The following is a 12,542-nucleotide window of genomic DNA, read 5'->3' on the forward strand; positions in this document are numbered from 1 at the left end:
CACAGTATCCAGTCTTACATCCTCATAAAATTTTACTGCTTGTAAAATGTTAGAACATTATTATACATATTTTTAATTAATTAATTAATTATATTTTGGACTGCGTTGGGTCTTCGTTGCTGTGCGCAGGCTTTCTCTAGTTGTGGCGAGCAGGGGCTACTCTTCATTGCGGTGTGCGGGCTTCCCATTGTGGTGGCTTCTCTGTTGCGGAGCACGGGCTCTAGGCATGTGGGCTTCAGTAGTTGTGGCTCGCGGGATCTAGAGCGCAGGCTCAGTAGTTGTGGTGCACGGGTTTAGCTGCTCCGCGGCATGTGGGATCTTCCTGGACCAGGACTCGAACCTGTGACCCCTGCATTGGGAGGTGGATTCTTAACCACTGCGCCACCAGGGAAGTCCTAGAACATTATTATATTAAATACAAAGTTCTAAAATATGTTGTGTGAATATTTGTTCATTATTAAAGACAGTTAATTTTGCCATATCAATCTACCAGGCATCTTGAATGGACAGATAGGAACCTTACAGCTATGGGACACAACATTCCCTCTTGAAGTCAAGAGTAAGAAGCAGAGAAAGCTGGTCCTTGGCTAGAAGGAAGATGTGCTTGGAGAGGGGCTGGAAGGTCTCTGGTTTTAGCTTATTTGTGAAGCTCAGCTGCATCCCTGTCCTTGGGTTTTGTGAGTCACCTTGATAATAAATTCCGCTTTTTTTGCTTAATCTAACTGAATTGTATTTCTGTTAATTAGAACTAAAAGAGACTAAATTTATATGCTGGTGAGGAAACTTTCAAGTTGTTCAGTGCTTATTATGTGTCATGCACTGTAGCAATGCATGCTTTATCTTATTTAATCTTTAAAAATAACCCCATGAGGGAGGTATTATGATTATTATTATTACCTGCATTTTATGGATAAAACCACCAAGATTTAGAAATATTTAGTAATTTGTCCCAAATCACCATCTATTAAATGGCAAAACTGAGATTCAAACACAGAATTTTTGATACAAAAACCTATGCTATTAACCATTATGCTATACTTTATAGTTTATTAAAACAAATATAGGCATATTATGTACTAGAACAAAATATTCACATTGTAAAACTTCAAGGATGGAAATCTTCAAGGATATACAAAAGCAGACAAAACACTGTAAGTCCCACTGATCCATGGCCCAGCTTCAACATTTACCAACATTTTGCCAATCTTGGCTCACCTACCCCTCCCCACCCACACCTTCTAACTATGGTTAATGTCTTACAATCTTACAGTAACAGGGTACACTTGTCACAACTGAAAAAATCAAGATTGGTACATTTTATTAACTAAACTGCAGGCTTTACACAGATTTTCTTAGGTTTTACCTAATGTCCCTTTCCTGTTTCCCGATCCCATCAGGGATACTGCTTCACATTTAGTCATGGTGTCTCCTTAGTCTCTCCTGGTCTATAAGTTTCTCAGCCTTGCCTCGTTTTTCTTGGCCTTGATAGTTTTGAAGAGTGCTGATCAGGTATTTTGTAGCATTTCCTTAAATTTGTGTTTGTCTGATGCTCTTCTCATGGTAAGCCGGGGTTATAGTTTTTAAGGAAGAAAACCACAGAGGTGATGTGCCCGTCTCATCACATATAGGGGTACATGGTGTCAACATGACTTTATTTCTGATGTTAATCCTGACCACCTGGCTAAGGCAATATTTTCCAGGCTTCTCCATTGTACAGTTACTTTTTCACCCTGTCCAAATCTATTCTTTGGAATCAAGTCACTAAGTACAACCCACACTCATGATAGGGAATCACCTCCACCTGGACTGGACAGTACCTACATAAATTTTGATTTCTTCTGTAAGAAAGACCCCAAGTGATTTTAAAAGCTGAGAATCACCGATCTAAGCCAGTTATGATTATTCCATTCTCCTTTGCCAGTAAGTGGTCTAGGGATGGACATGTGTGACAATTCTAGGAAAGATTTTTCTCCATGATAAAAAGAAATAATTATACCAGAAGGAAGCTCTTCCTTGTTTCTGCAGGCAAGTGGAGCCTTCCTCTCCTTGTGTGGGTTGCTGCTGTGAGCATGCAATCCTTGGAGTGGCAGCCACCATCTTGTGGCCATGAGGCAATAAGCCAGGGACGGAAAGCCAAAGTTATTGGGATGGCAGAGTTAGAAGAGGGCTGAAACCCTTGAAACCACCTCTAGCCTTCTTGTTATATGGACGATTAAACTTCTTTACTGTTTATGTCACTTAGTTGCTGTTCTGTTACTTGAAGTCAAATGCATTTCCAATTGATGCAGGTGCCTCATCTTTTTTTTACAACTGTAGCTATCCTCCACATCTAGGACTTGTATCCTCCACATCTTACTCATTTTAAATGACTAAGTGAAGGACTAAATGAAGAAGCTATTATAATAACCATAAAACATCAATGTCTTTAATGCCCGTACACTTGGCAATTAGATTCTATACTTCCATTTCTTCTCTCAAACAAATACAATAGAGTTGTACGCATTCTGCCACTGGGGGAAAAATTTATTAGTATGACTAGTTGACAGCGGTAAAAATTTTTGACATTTATCAAGTTCAAATTGAAGTTTAATGCACATATATTTATTAATTTTTAGGATTAACCAAAATATTGCTAGTATGATTGAGGCAAATAATGGAATGCCTACCATATAGCGATGAGAACGAAAAAACTATTATATTATGCAACAGCATGGACGAATCTCACAAGTATAATGTTGAGTAATAGATGCCAGACACACACATACATGTTGCATGATTATATTGATATAAAATTTAAAAATAAGCAAAATTAATCACTGTTCAAAGTCAGGACAGTGTTTACCCTTGAGTGGGTAGTGACAGAAAGGCATTTCTATGAAAGGCTTCTGGGATGGTGATAATTTCCTTCTTCTTGATCATGGTGCTGGTTATAGAGGTATATTCAATTTGTGGCAATTCAGAGATTTGTACATTTATGACATGCACTTTTCTGTATGTATGTTATACTTCAGTAAAGTTTGCTTTAAAAATTTCACCCTGAAAATGTCTATCTCTAGCATCTTATTGATCAACTTTGGGAGCAGATAAACCTCTTAAGCAATGCTTATTTACAAACAGCACAAAATGGTTCACTATTTGTAGTAAAATTTAGACTGCGGTGGAAAGGACTAGCTTATTGCGGGAAGTCCCCAATTTATGACTGTCTTTGTATGTATAATAGCTCACTTGTAATTCAGTTGTTACAAACAATATTTTCCCATAGGTTCAGTGTTAGAATAACGGTTAGGGTAAATGCCGACTGGTAAGAATAATGAAGTGGAAATGCTATATGTTTCCCATTAAATACAGGCATATAATTACCCCTGTCACACATACACAAGACTGAAACAACTTTCAAAAATAAATATAAAATGATAAAAACATAATTGTGATTAAATTCCATTTTAAATCTATCAGATTAGTAAAAGTAAAGTGTTAGCAAGGATGTAGAGAAATAGGAATTTTCACATATTGTTGGTCAGTGCTAACTGATTCAACTATTTTGGAGAATAATCTGGCAAGATTTCTTGAAGTTGAAAATGTGCCTAACCTCTGACTCGATAACTCCACTTCTGGGAAATAATGTAAAAGAACACTTGTACAGGTGCAGGAGGACAGATATATTATATATGTGTGTGCATGCATATATAAACAAAGATGTTTACTGCAGTATTGTTCCTAACATTTGGAAACACCTAAATGTCCATCAAAAAAGGAACAGACATGTAAATTGTATGTATTCATAACTGAACAGTAAATAATAGCTATAATGAACTGAAACCACATGTATAATGTGGATCTCAAAATTAGTGTGAAAAGAATTACAGAATGATGGTTTTCATCGTGATACCATTTATGTATCGTGTATGTATAAAAACGATAGTAGATATCTTTTATGGATACTTACTAAGTAATATAAATTAAAGAAATGTGAATGATGATACATCAGCTTCCTGTTGTACTCGTACTGGGAGAGTGAAAACAGGATTGTGATTGACGAAGAGCACACAAGGGAATTCAATTCTGTACTGTTTTATTTCTTAAAAAAAATCAGAATCAAATATGAATGTTAACATTGACTAGTACATATATTGTTATATGATTCAATATATTTATGTGTGTTTGGATGCTTTCATACAAAGAATAAAAGAAATGAGGAATTTGGAATGAAGGAAAAGTCAGGATATGAAATTAAAAGCCTCAGCTAAATTAACACACTGAGATGCATATTATAAGACCTATATAGTTTATAGGGACAGTTAGCTAATTAGTTCTTTAGCAGTATCTGCAAGATTAAAAAACAAAATAAAGCAATAAAATAGTTTAGGAGGAATGCACCTTTGCTCTTGCAAAGTATTGAGAGGTTTCTCCTCTTCTGGGTCTTCAGTTATTGTGGGACAGAGCTTTGGCACTCAAAAGTGCAATCTGCCAAAGAGTAGCATTGACGCCACCTGGGAGCTTGTTAGAAACGCAGAATGTCAGGCCCCAGCCCAGACCTGCTCAATGAGAATTTGCATTTTAACAAGACTGCCAGATGGCACACTGAGGTCATACAGAAGCAGCAGCCCTCAATAGCATATCTGTCTAGATCATGACCAACATAATTTTATTCTGGAAAATTTTCAGAGTAGCTTTTGAACCAATCACCTAGAACAGCCATAGTTAAAGCTTTAGACACTCAAAGAACATTTACTTTTAGACAAAGGTAGCTTCTACTAAAATTTCCAAGATGTATTAATTGCAAATTGTAGCTGTAAATACCATATGATGTAATGGTTTTATAAGACTGAAACATCTCCTATGGGAAGTTCATCAAGATTTCTGTGATTTCTTCATGTCACTAAATCAATTTTGTTTACACATCTTTCACGGTCCTGCCTCTGCTCTCCCTGCTTTTCTGAATGAGAAACTCAACTTCTCTTCTTAATTTAACAAAATATATATTATATACATCCAGAGACCTTGTGGTAAGTGCAGATGTTATTGAGGGTTTTGGGGAGACAGAGGAGTGACTATTGTAATTACATAAACAGGTTAAAGTTGAATATTGGAGTCCCCCCTCAGCAAGACGCTTCCTGAGAACTGATATACTGACATAGCTTAATAATTTGTTTCACTAAAAAAATTCTGCCACATGTAAATGTAAATAATGACTAAAATATCTTGCAGTGAATTTATATTTAACCAATTAAGAATGCTGCCTTTACTTTCCTCAATCCAACCAAAGGATCTAAACCAGAGGAACTACCATCAATAATAAGATTCTGCAACTACTTTGGAAATCTAATTAGTGGATTTTAACAAAAGCTGGTTCCTTGTTGGATAGGCCCAGCCATTTCCTTGGCAGTAAAAGGAAACAGCTGTGCTGGGTGATTAGCCTACTGAAAACCAAATAAGACACAAAAACAAAACCTCCTACCCAAAGTCTCTTTCATACACACTGGCCAGGGGCTCTCAGCTCTGACTGCATTAGAAACACCACGGAAGGGAGCCTTTAAAAAATGCTGACACTTGGGTCCCATGCCAGAACAATTACATCTGAATAAGGGAGGAGGGGGGCACTAAGGACAGGTATCAGTATTTTTTGAAAGCTCCCCATGTAATTCTAATGTGCTCAAGAAAGCAGGAGAAAAACCTTCCTCTGAAATAGAAGTTCTGCTTCAAGTTTTTAACAAACAAAAGGTCATGAAAGATTAAGTGAAAAAGCCATACAGACTGAAAGTGAGGGGATGGAAAAAGATATTCCATGCAAATGGAAATCAAAAGAAAGCTGGAGTAGCAATTCTCATATCAGACAAAATAGACTTTAAAATAAAGACTACTACAAGAGACAAAGAAGGACACTATACAATGATCAAGGGATCAATCCAAGAGGAAGGTATAACAATTGTAAATATTTATGCACCCAACATAGGAGCACCTCAATACATAAGGCAAATACTAACAGCCATAAAAGGGGAAATTGACAGTAACACAATCATAGTAGGGGACTTTAACACCCCACTTTCACCAATGGACAGATCATCCAAAATGAAAATAAATAAGGAAACACAAGCTTTAAATGATACATTTAACAAGATGGACTTAATTGATATTTATGGAACATTCCACCCAAAAACAACAGAATACACATTTTTCTCAAGTGCTCATGGAACATTCTCCAGGATAGATCATATCTTGGGTCACAAATCAAGCCTTCATAAATTTAAGAAAATTGAAATCGTATCAAGTATCTTTTCCGACCACAATGCTATGAGACTAGATATCAATTACAGGAAAAGATCTGTAAAAAATACAAACACATGGAGGCTACACAATACACTACTTAATAACGAAGTGATCACTGAAGAAATCAAAGGGGAAATCAAAAAATACCTAGAAACAAATGACAATGAAGACACGATGACCCAAAACCTATGGGATGCAGCAAAAGCAGTTCTAAGAGGGAAGTTTATAGCAATACAAGCCTACATCAAGAAACAGGAAACATCTCGAATAAACAACCTAACCTTGCACCTAAAGCAATTAGAGAAAGAAGAACAAAAAAACCCCAAAGCTAGCAGAAGGAAAGAAATCATAAAGATCAGATCAGAAATAAACGAAAAAGAAATGAAGGAAACGACAGCAAAGATCAATAAAACTAAAAGCTGGTTCTTTGAGAAGATAAACAAAATTGATAAACCATTAGCCAGACTCATCAAGAAAAAAAGGGAGCAGACTCAAATCAACAGAATTATGAAACAGAAATGAAACAGAAATGAAAAAAGAGAAGTAACAACTGACACTGCAGAAATACAAAGGATCATGAGAGATTACTACAAGCAACACTATGCCAATAAAATGGACAACCTGGAAGAAATGGACAAATTCTTAGAAAAGCACAACCTTCTGAGACTGAACCAGGAAGAAACAGAAAATATAAACAGACGAATCACAAGCACTGAAACTGAGACTGTGATTAAAAACCTTCCAACAAACAAAAGCCCAGGACCAGATGGCTTCACACACGAATTCTATCCAACATTTAGAGAAGAGCTAACACCTATCCTTCTCAAACTCTTCCAAAATATAGCAGAGGGAGGAACACTAGCAAACTCATTCTACAAGGCCACCATCACCCTGATACCAAAACCAGACAAAGATGTCACAAAGAAAGAAAACTACAGGCCAATATCACTGATGAACATAGATGCAAAAATCCTCAAAAAAATACTAGCAAACAGAATCCAACAGCACATTAAAAGGATCATACACCATGATCAAGTGGGGTTTATCCCAGGAATGCAAGGATTCTTCAATATACGCAAATCAATCAGTGTGATACACCATATTAACAAACTGAAGGAGAAAAACTATGATCATCTCAATAGATGCAGAAAAAGCTTTCGACAAAATTCAACACCCATTTATGATAAAAACTCTCTAGAAAGCAGGCACAGAGGGAACTTACCTCAACATAATAAAGGCCATATATGACAAACGCACAGCCAACATCTTTCGCAAAGGTGAAAAACTGAAAGCATTTCCTCTAAGATCAGGAACAAGACAAGGATGTCCACTCTCACCACTATTATTCAACATAGTTTTGAAAGTTTTAGCCACAGCAATCAGAGAAGAAAAAGAAATAAAAGGAATCCAAATCAGAAAAGAAGAAGTAAAGCTGTCACTGTTTGCAGATGACATGATACTATACATAGAGAATCCAAAAGATGCTACCAGAAAACTACTAGAGCTAATCAATGAATTTGGTAAAGCAGCAGGATACAAAATTAATGCACAGAAATCTCTTGCATTCCTGTACACTAATGATGAAAAATCTGAAAGAGAAATTAAGGAAACACTCCCTTTTACCACTGCAACAAAAAAAATAAAATACTTAGGAATAAACCTACCTAAGGAGACAAAAGACCTGTATGCAGAAAACTATAAGACACTGATGAAAGAAATTAAAGATGATACAAACAGATCGAAAGATATACGTTCTTGGATTGGAAGAATCAACATTGTGAAAATGACTATACTACCCAAAGCAAGCTACAGATTCAATGCAATCCCTATCAAACTACCAATGGCATTTTTCACAGAACTAGAACAAACAATTTCACAATTTGTATGGAAACATGAAAGACCCCGAATAGCCAAAGCAATCTTGAGAAAGAAAAACGGAGCTGGAGGAATCAGGCTCCCAGACTTCAGACTATACTACAAAGCTACAGTAATCAAGACAGTATGGTATTGGCACAAAACTTAAAAGCTTTTGCACAGCAAAGGAAACCATAAACAAGACGAAAAGACAACCCTCAGAATGGGAGAAAATATTTGCAAATGAAGCAACTGACAAAGGATTAATCTCCAAAATTTACAAGCAGCTCATGCAGCTCAATATCAAAAAAACAAACAACCCAATCCAAAAATGGGCAGAAGATCTAAATAGACATTTCTCCCAAGATGATATACAGATTGCCAACAAACACATGAAAGGATGCTCAACATCACTGATCATTAGAGAAATGCAAATCAAAACTACAATGAGATATCTTCTCACACCAGTCAGAATGGCCATCATCAAAAAATCTACAAACAATTAATGCTGGAGAGGGTGTGGAGAAAAGGGAACCCTCTAGCACTGTTGGTGGGAATGTAAATTGATACAGCCACCATGGAGAACAGTATGGAGGTTCCTTAAAAAACTAAAAATAGAACTAACATAGACCCAGCAATCCCACTACTGGGCATATACCCTGAGAAAACCATAATTCAAAAAGAGTCATGTACCACAATGTTCATTGCAGCTATTTACAATAGCCAGGACACGGAAGCAACCTAAGTGTCCATCGACAGATGAATGGATAAAGAAGATATGGCACATATATACAATGGAATATTACTCAGCCATAAAAAGAAATGAAATTGAGTTATTTGTAGTGAGGCAGATGGACCTAGAGTCTGTCATACAGAGTGAAGTAAGTCAGAAAGAGAAAAACAAATACCGTATGCTAACACATATATATGGAATCTAAAAAAAAAAAAAAGGTTCTGAAGAACCTAGGGCAGGACAGGAATAAAGATGCAGACGTGGAGAATAGACTTGAGGACACGGGGAGGGGGAAGGGTAAGCTGGGATGAAGTGAGAGAGTGGTATGGACATATACACAATACCAACTGTAAAATAGCTAGTGGGAAGCAGCCACATAGCACAGGGAGATCAGCTCGGTGCTTTGTGACCACCTGGAGGGGTGGGATAGGGAGGGTGGGAGGGAGACGCAAGAGGGAGGAGATATGGGGATATATGTATATGTATAGCTGATTCACTTTATTATAAAGCAGAAACTAACACACCATTGTCAAGCAATTATACTCCAATAAAGATGTTAAAAAAAAAGATTAAGTGAAAAAGCAAGTGTAAAAGCAGTGTGATCTCACTGGGATGGGAGAGTGGAGACCATTTTTTATACTCTCAGAAAAAGGTTTGAAGATTGTCATTAAAATTTTAATTGTGGTTATTCGTGAATGGTGGGATTGTGGACGAGTTATATTTTTCTTCTTTTGCTTCCCTTTTCCAGTCTACCTGCAATGAATGTGTATTGCTCATAAAAAAGGTAACTTCAATTAAAAATAAAGATACCAGTGGACCTTATCTTCATTAAACAGGCTATGACAGGGAATAGTTTAAAAAGTATAATGTAACCAAAAATGCAGCAGCCAACATAAAGTCTAAGTTGGAAGCAGTAGGAAATAGGTTTTCCATAAAGTAAAATCAAGTTTAGGTTTTCATTAAAGTAAAATCAAGTTGAGTGACAAATTTGAAAAGCATTCCTGGAACAGAGACTAAAAGCAATGAAAATGAGGAGAAAACAACATAAAAAGTATTAATCATGGAGAATCAATTAATGAATAGGTCTTTCTAAAGAAAACAAACAGAATAGAGGTATGAAAGTTGTAACAGAAAATCTGTTCATTTAAAAACTTAAACAGAATCCTCCACAAAGTAAATAAACAAACCACCTGAATTTTGAGAGCTCAGTAAGACACACATATTCCAGGCAAAATTAACAAGGGATATACACCTTGGTTAACTTTTAAAATTTCAAAGAAATAATAAACACTATAGAGGAACAAAACAAAAACAAACAAACAAAAAGGATGGAGGGAGGGATTGGTTAAGAATGAAAGCCAGGTAGAAAAAGAACATTGGGTAAAAAAGAGATGAGTTCAAAGAAACTCCTGCAAACCAAGTGGAAAAAGTTATTCAAAAGAATAAAATCCAAACTGGACTCAGTAAATGCCTGAGGATGATGAGAAAAATGGCTCAGTTTTAAGAGAAATGGATTGTGACCCAGGAATTCTATCTAAGACTAATCATCGTTTAAGGATGGAGAGAGGAATGGTCTCAGAAAAGCTAACTGTTCAGGTATTTCCTGGCAATGCTGCTCAGGGACAGTTCTGAGATCAGTGCAGGTAGGGGGTCCCTGTTAAACTATCTACCTAATGTTCTTTCACAAGGAATTCCCCTCCTCCCCCAGCTGCCTGTTCTCGTGGGACTGTGATCATGCAAAACAAACCAAACGTGTGTGTGTGTGTGTGTGTGTGTGTGTGTGTGTGCGCTGAAAGGTCTTTCTTCCCCCTTTTTCATTGTGCTCTTCTAGATTCAAGGTAACTAAATTTCAGAACCATCTGCTTTACATATTTTAACTTATAATCATCCACACAATTTTTGAGGATAACTATTCCTGTTTTCACAGATGAAGGCTCAGAGGCACAGAACAACTCAATGACGTGTACAAGATCCCAGAGCTAGCAAGCAAGGAGCTGACATTTGGACCCCGGCAGTCTGGACTCAGGCTCTTAATCACTTTTCTGTAGTGAGAACAGTGTTTTTCAAAAGCTTATCAATAATCTTACCAACAGATCTTTCAGTGTGATCTCTGCTACAAATGAAGCAGAGCTATGCACACTTGAGAATATTTATTGACTATATTTGCAAGCTGCACCATTTCTTCATCTTTAAAACATACCCTTTTCCTATCTGTTAAGATGGTTAAGAGGTCGAATGAGTCCAGTATACTAGTTAAATCAGAAGGCATTATATCAAAGGTTTTATTTAGTTTCTTTAGAGCTAAGTGAGGTTTAATGTGTAACTACAAAATAGAGTAAGCACATTATTTACCATATTTCCAGAAAAGAAGTACAATTATGTCAAATCACCTCCATTATACATAATGTTAAGAGCAATATAATCATTAATAATTTTGACTGCCACCTATAGTGTTTATCAGAAATAAAAGAGAGTAGCCTTTGTTGCTTATTATCAGTAATGTTTAGTTAGTGTTCATCAAAACTGATGTCTCAATAAACATTTTTACATTAATTCTTATGCATACTTAGGATGCCTGGAATTTTAAAATAATCACACTAAATTTCACAAGGAAATTGGGGTTCAAAGAATACAGAAGTTTTGACCTTATACGGTATTAAAAAAAAAAAAACCTTTCTCAAGAAGTTAGTATAATTCTAAATATCACAATTTTAGTACATGGATATTTGCGACTGGTCAACTATCTCTCATAAATTAAAGTGACTCTTTTATGCAGTTAGAAAAATTTAAGTTAATACTACCTTTTCACAGTATTAAGGACTTTGTTAAAAATAAAAAGACAGTAGTAAATTTCTCCAGTACCCAGCAGCCAACATATCTCGTTCTAGACATCTAAAGTGTGCTAAATCGAATAATGTCAACCAGATTCCAAGCAGCAGAGCCTGGAGAAAATGTCACTTGGATATTTCCTGTTCTCTCCTAGCTTCTCTCATAGTTGGACGAGCTAACTCAGTGGCTCCAAGTGCGGCTCCCAGCACCACACTGTCCCATCTTTCTAATGTACTTCCAGAGAAAGATATCGAACATTTGCCCTAACTCAACTTTTAAACAATAAGGGCTAATGAAATAAAGATTTTCCTTCACTTAACACTCTTTGTACTCACTGTCCAATAGGCTTTCCAGTACCTTTTAAACTCTGAGATTGTAAGAAAAATTTTCTCTAAGTTTCATGTTAAAAGGTATTAGGTGACAAACGCCTAAGGCATGTTAGAAATTGATTTAGACATGCCTGAAATATAAGAGTAACATTTCAGTACAGCTGGAAATCCTAAAGAAATGTACTGTATTCAGCAAGTTTTAGTACCAGATGTACCAATAACTCATCAAAATTGTTTGCATTGTTATGTGAAAATCAAAATTGGGTAGTTTGAGTTACATGGGTGGGAACCATGATAAATATACCTATGGAAATTTCCAGCTTTAGAGAACGCATATGTAAGTAAGTGACTATGGTTCACAGATGCTCTGAATAAACACACCATAAGGAGGCAGGTAAAGTGGGTTTGATACGACTCCACCTAACATCATGAAAGTTATCTTTTCTCTTGAAAAATTCCCACCATAAGAACCCATCCTAGTACCACTATCTTCAGGAAGGGAAGCAAAGCCCCCATCAGTGTTATTGTTT

This window comes from Eubalaena glacialis, chromosome 12, assembly GCF_028564815.1.
Source record: "Eubalaena glacialis isolate mEubGla1 chromosome 12, mEubGla1.1.hap2.+ XY, whole genome shotgun sequence".
In the NCBI taxonomy this organism is placed as follows: domain Eukaryota; kingdom Metazoa; phylum Chordata; class Mammalia; order Artiodactyla; family Balaenidae; genus Eubalaena; species Eubalaena glacialis.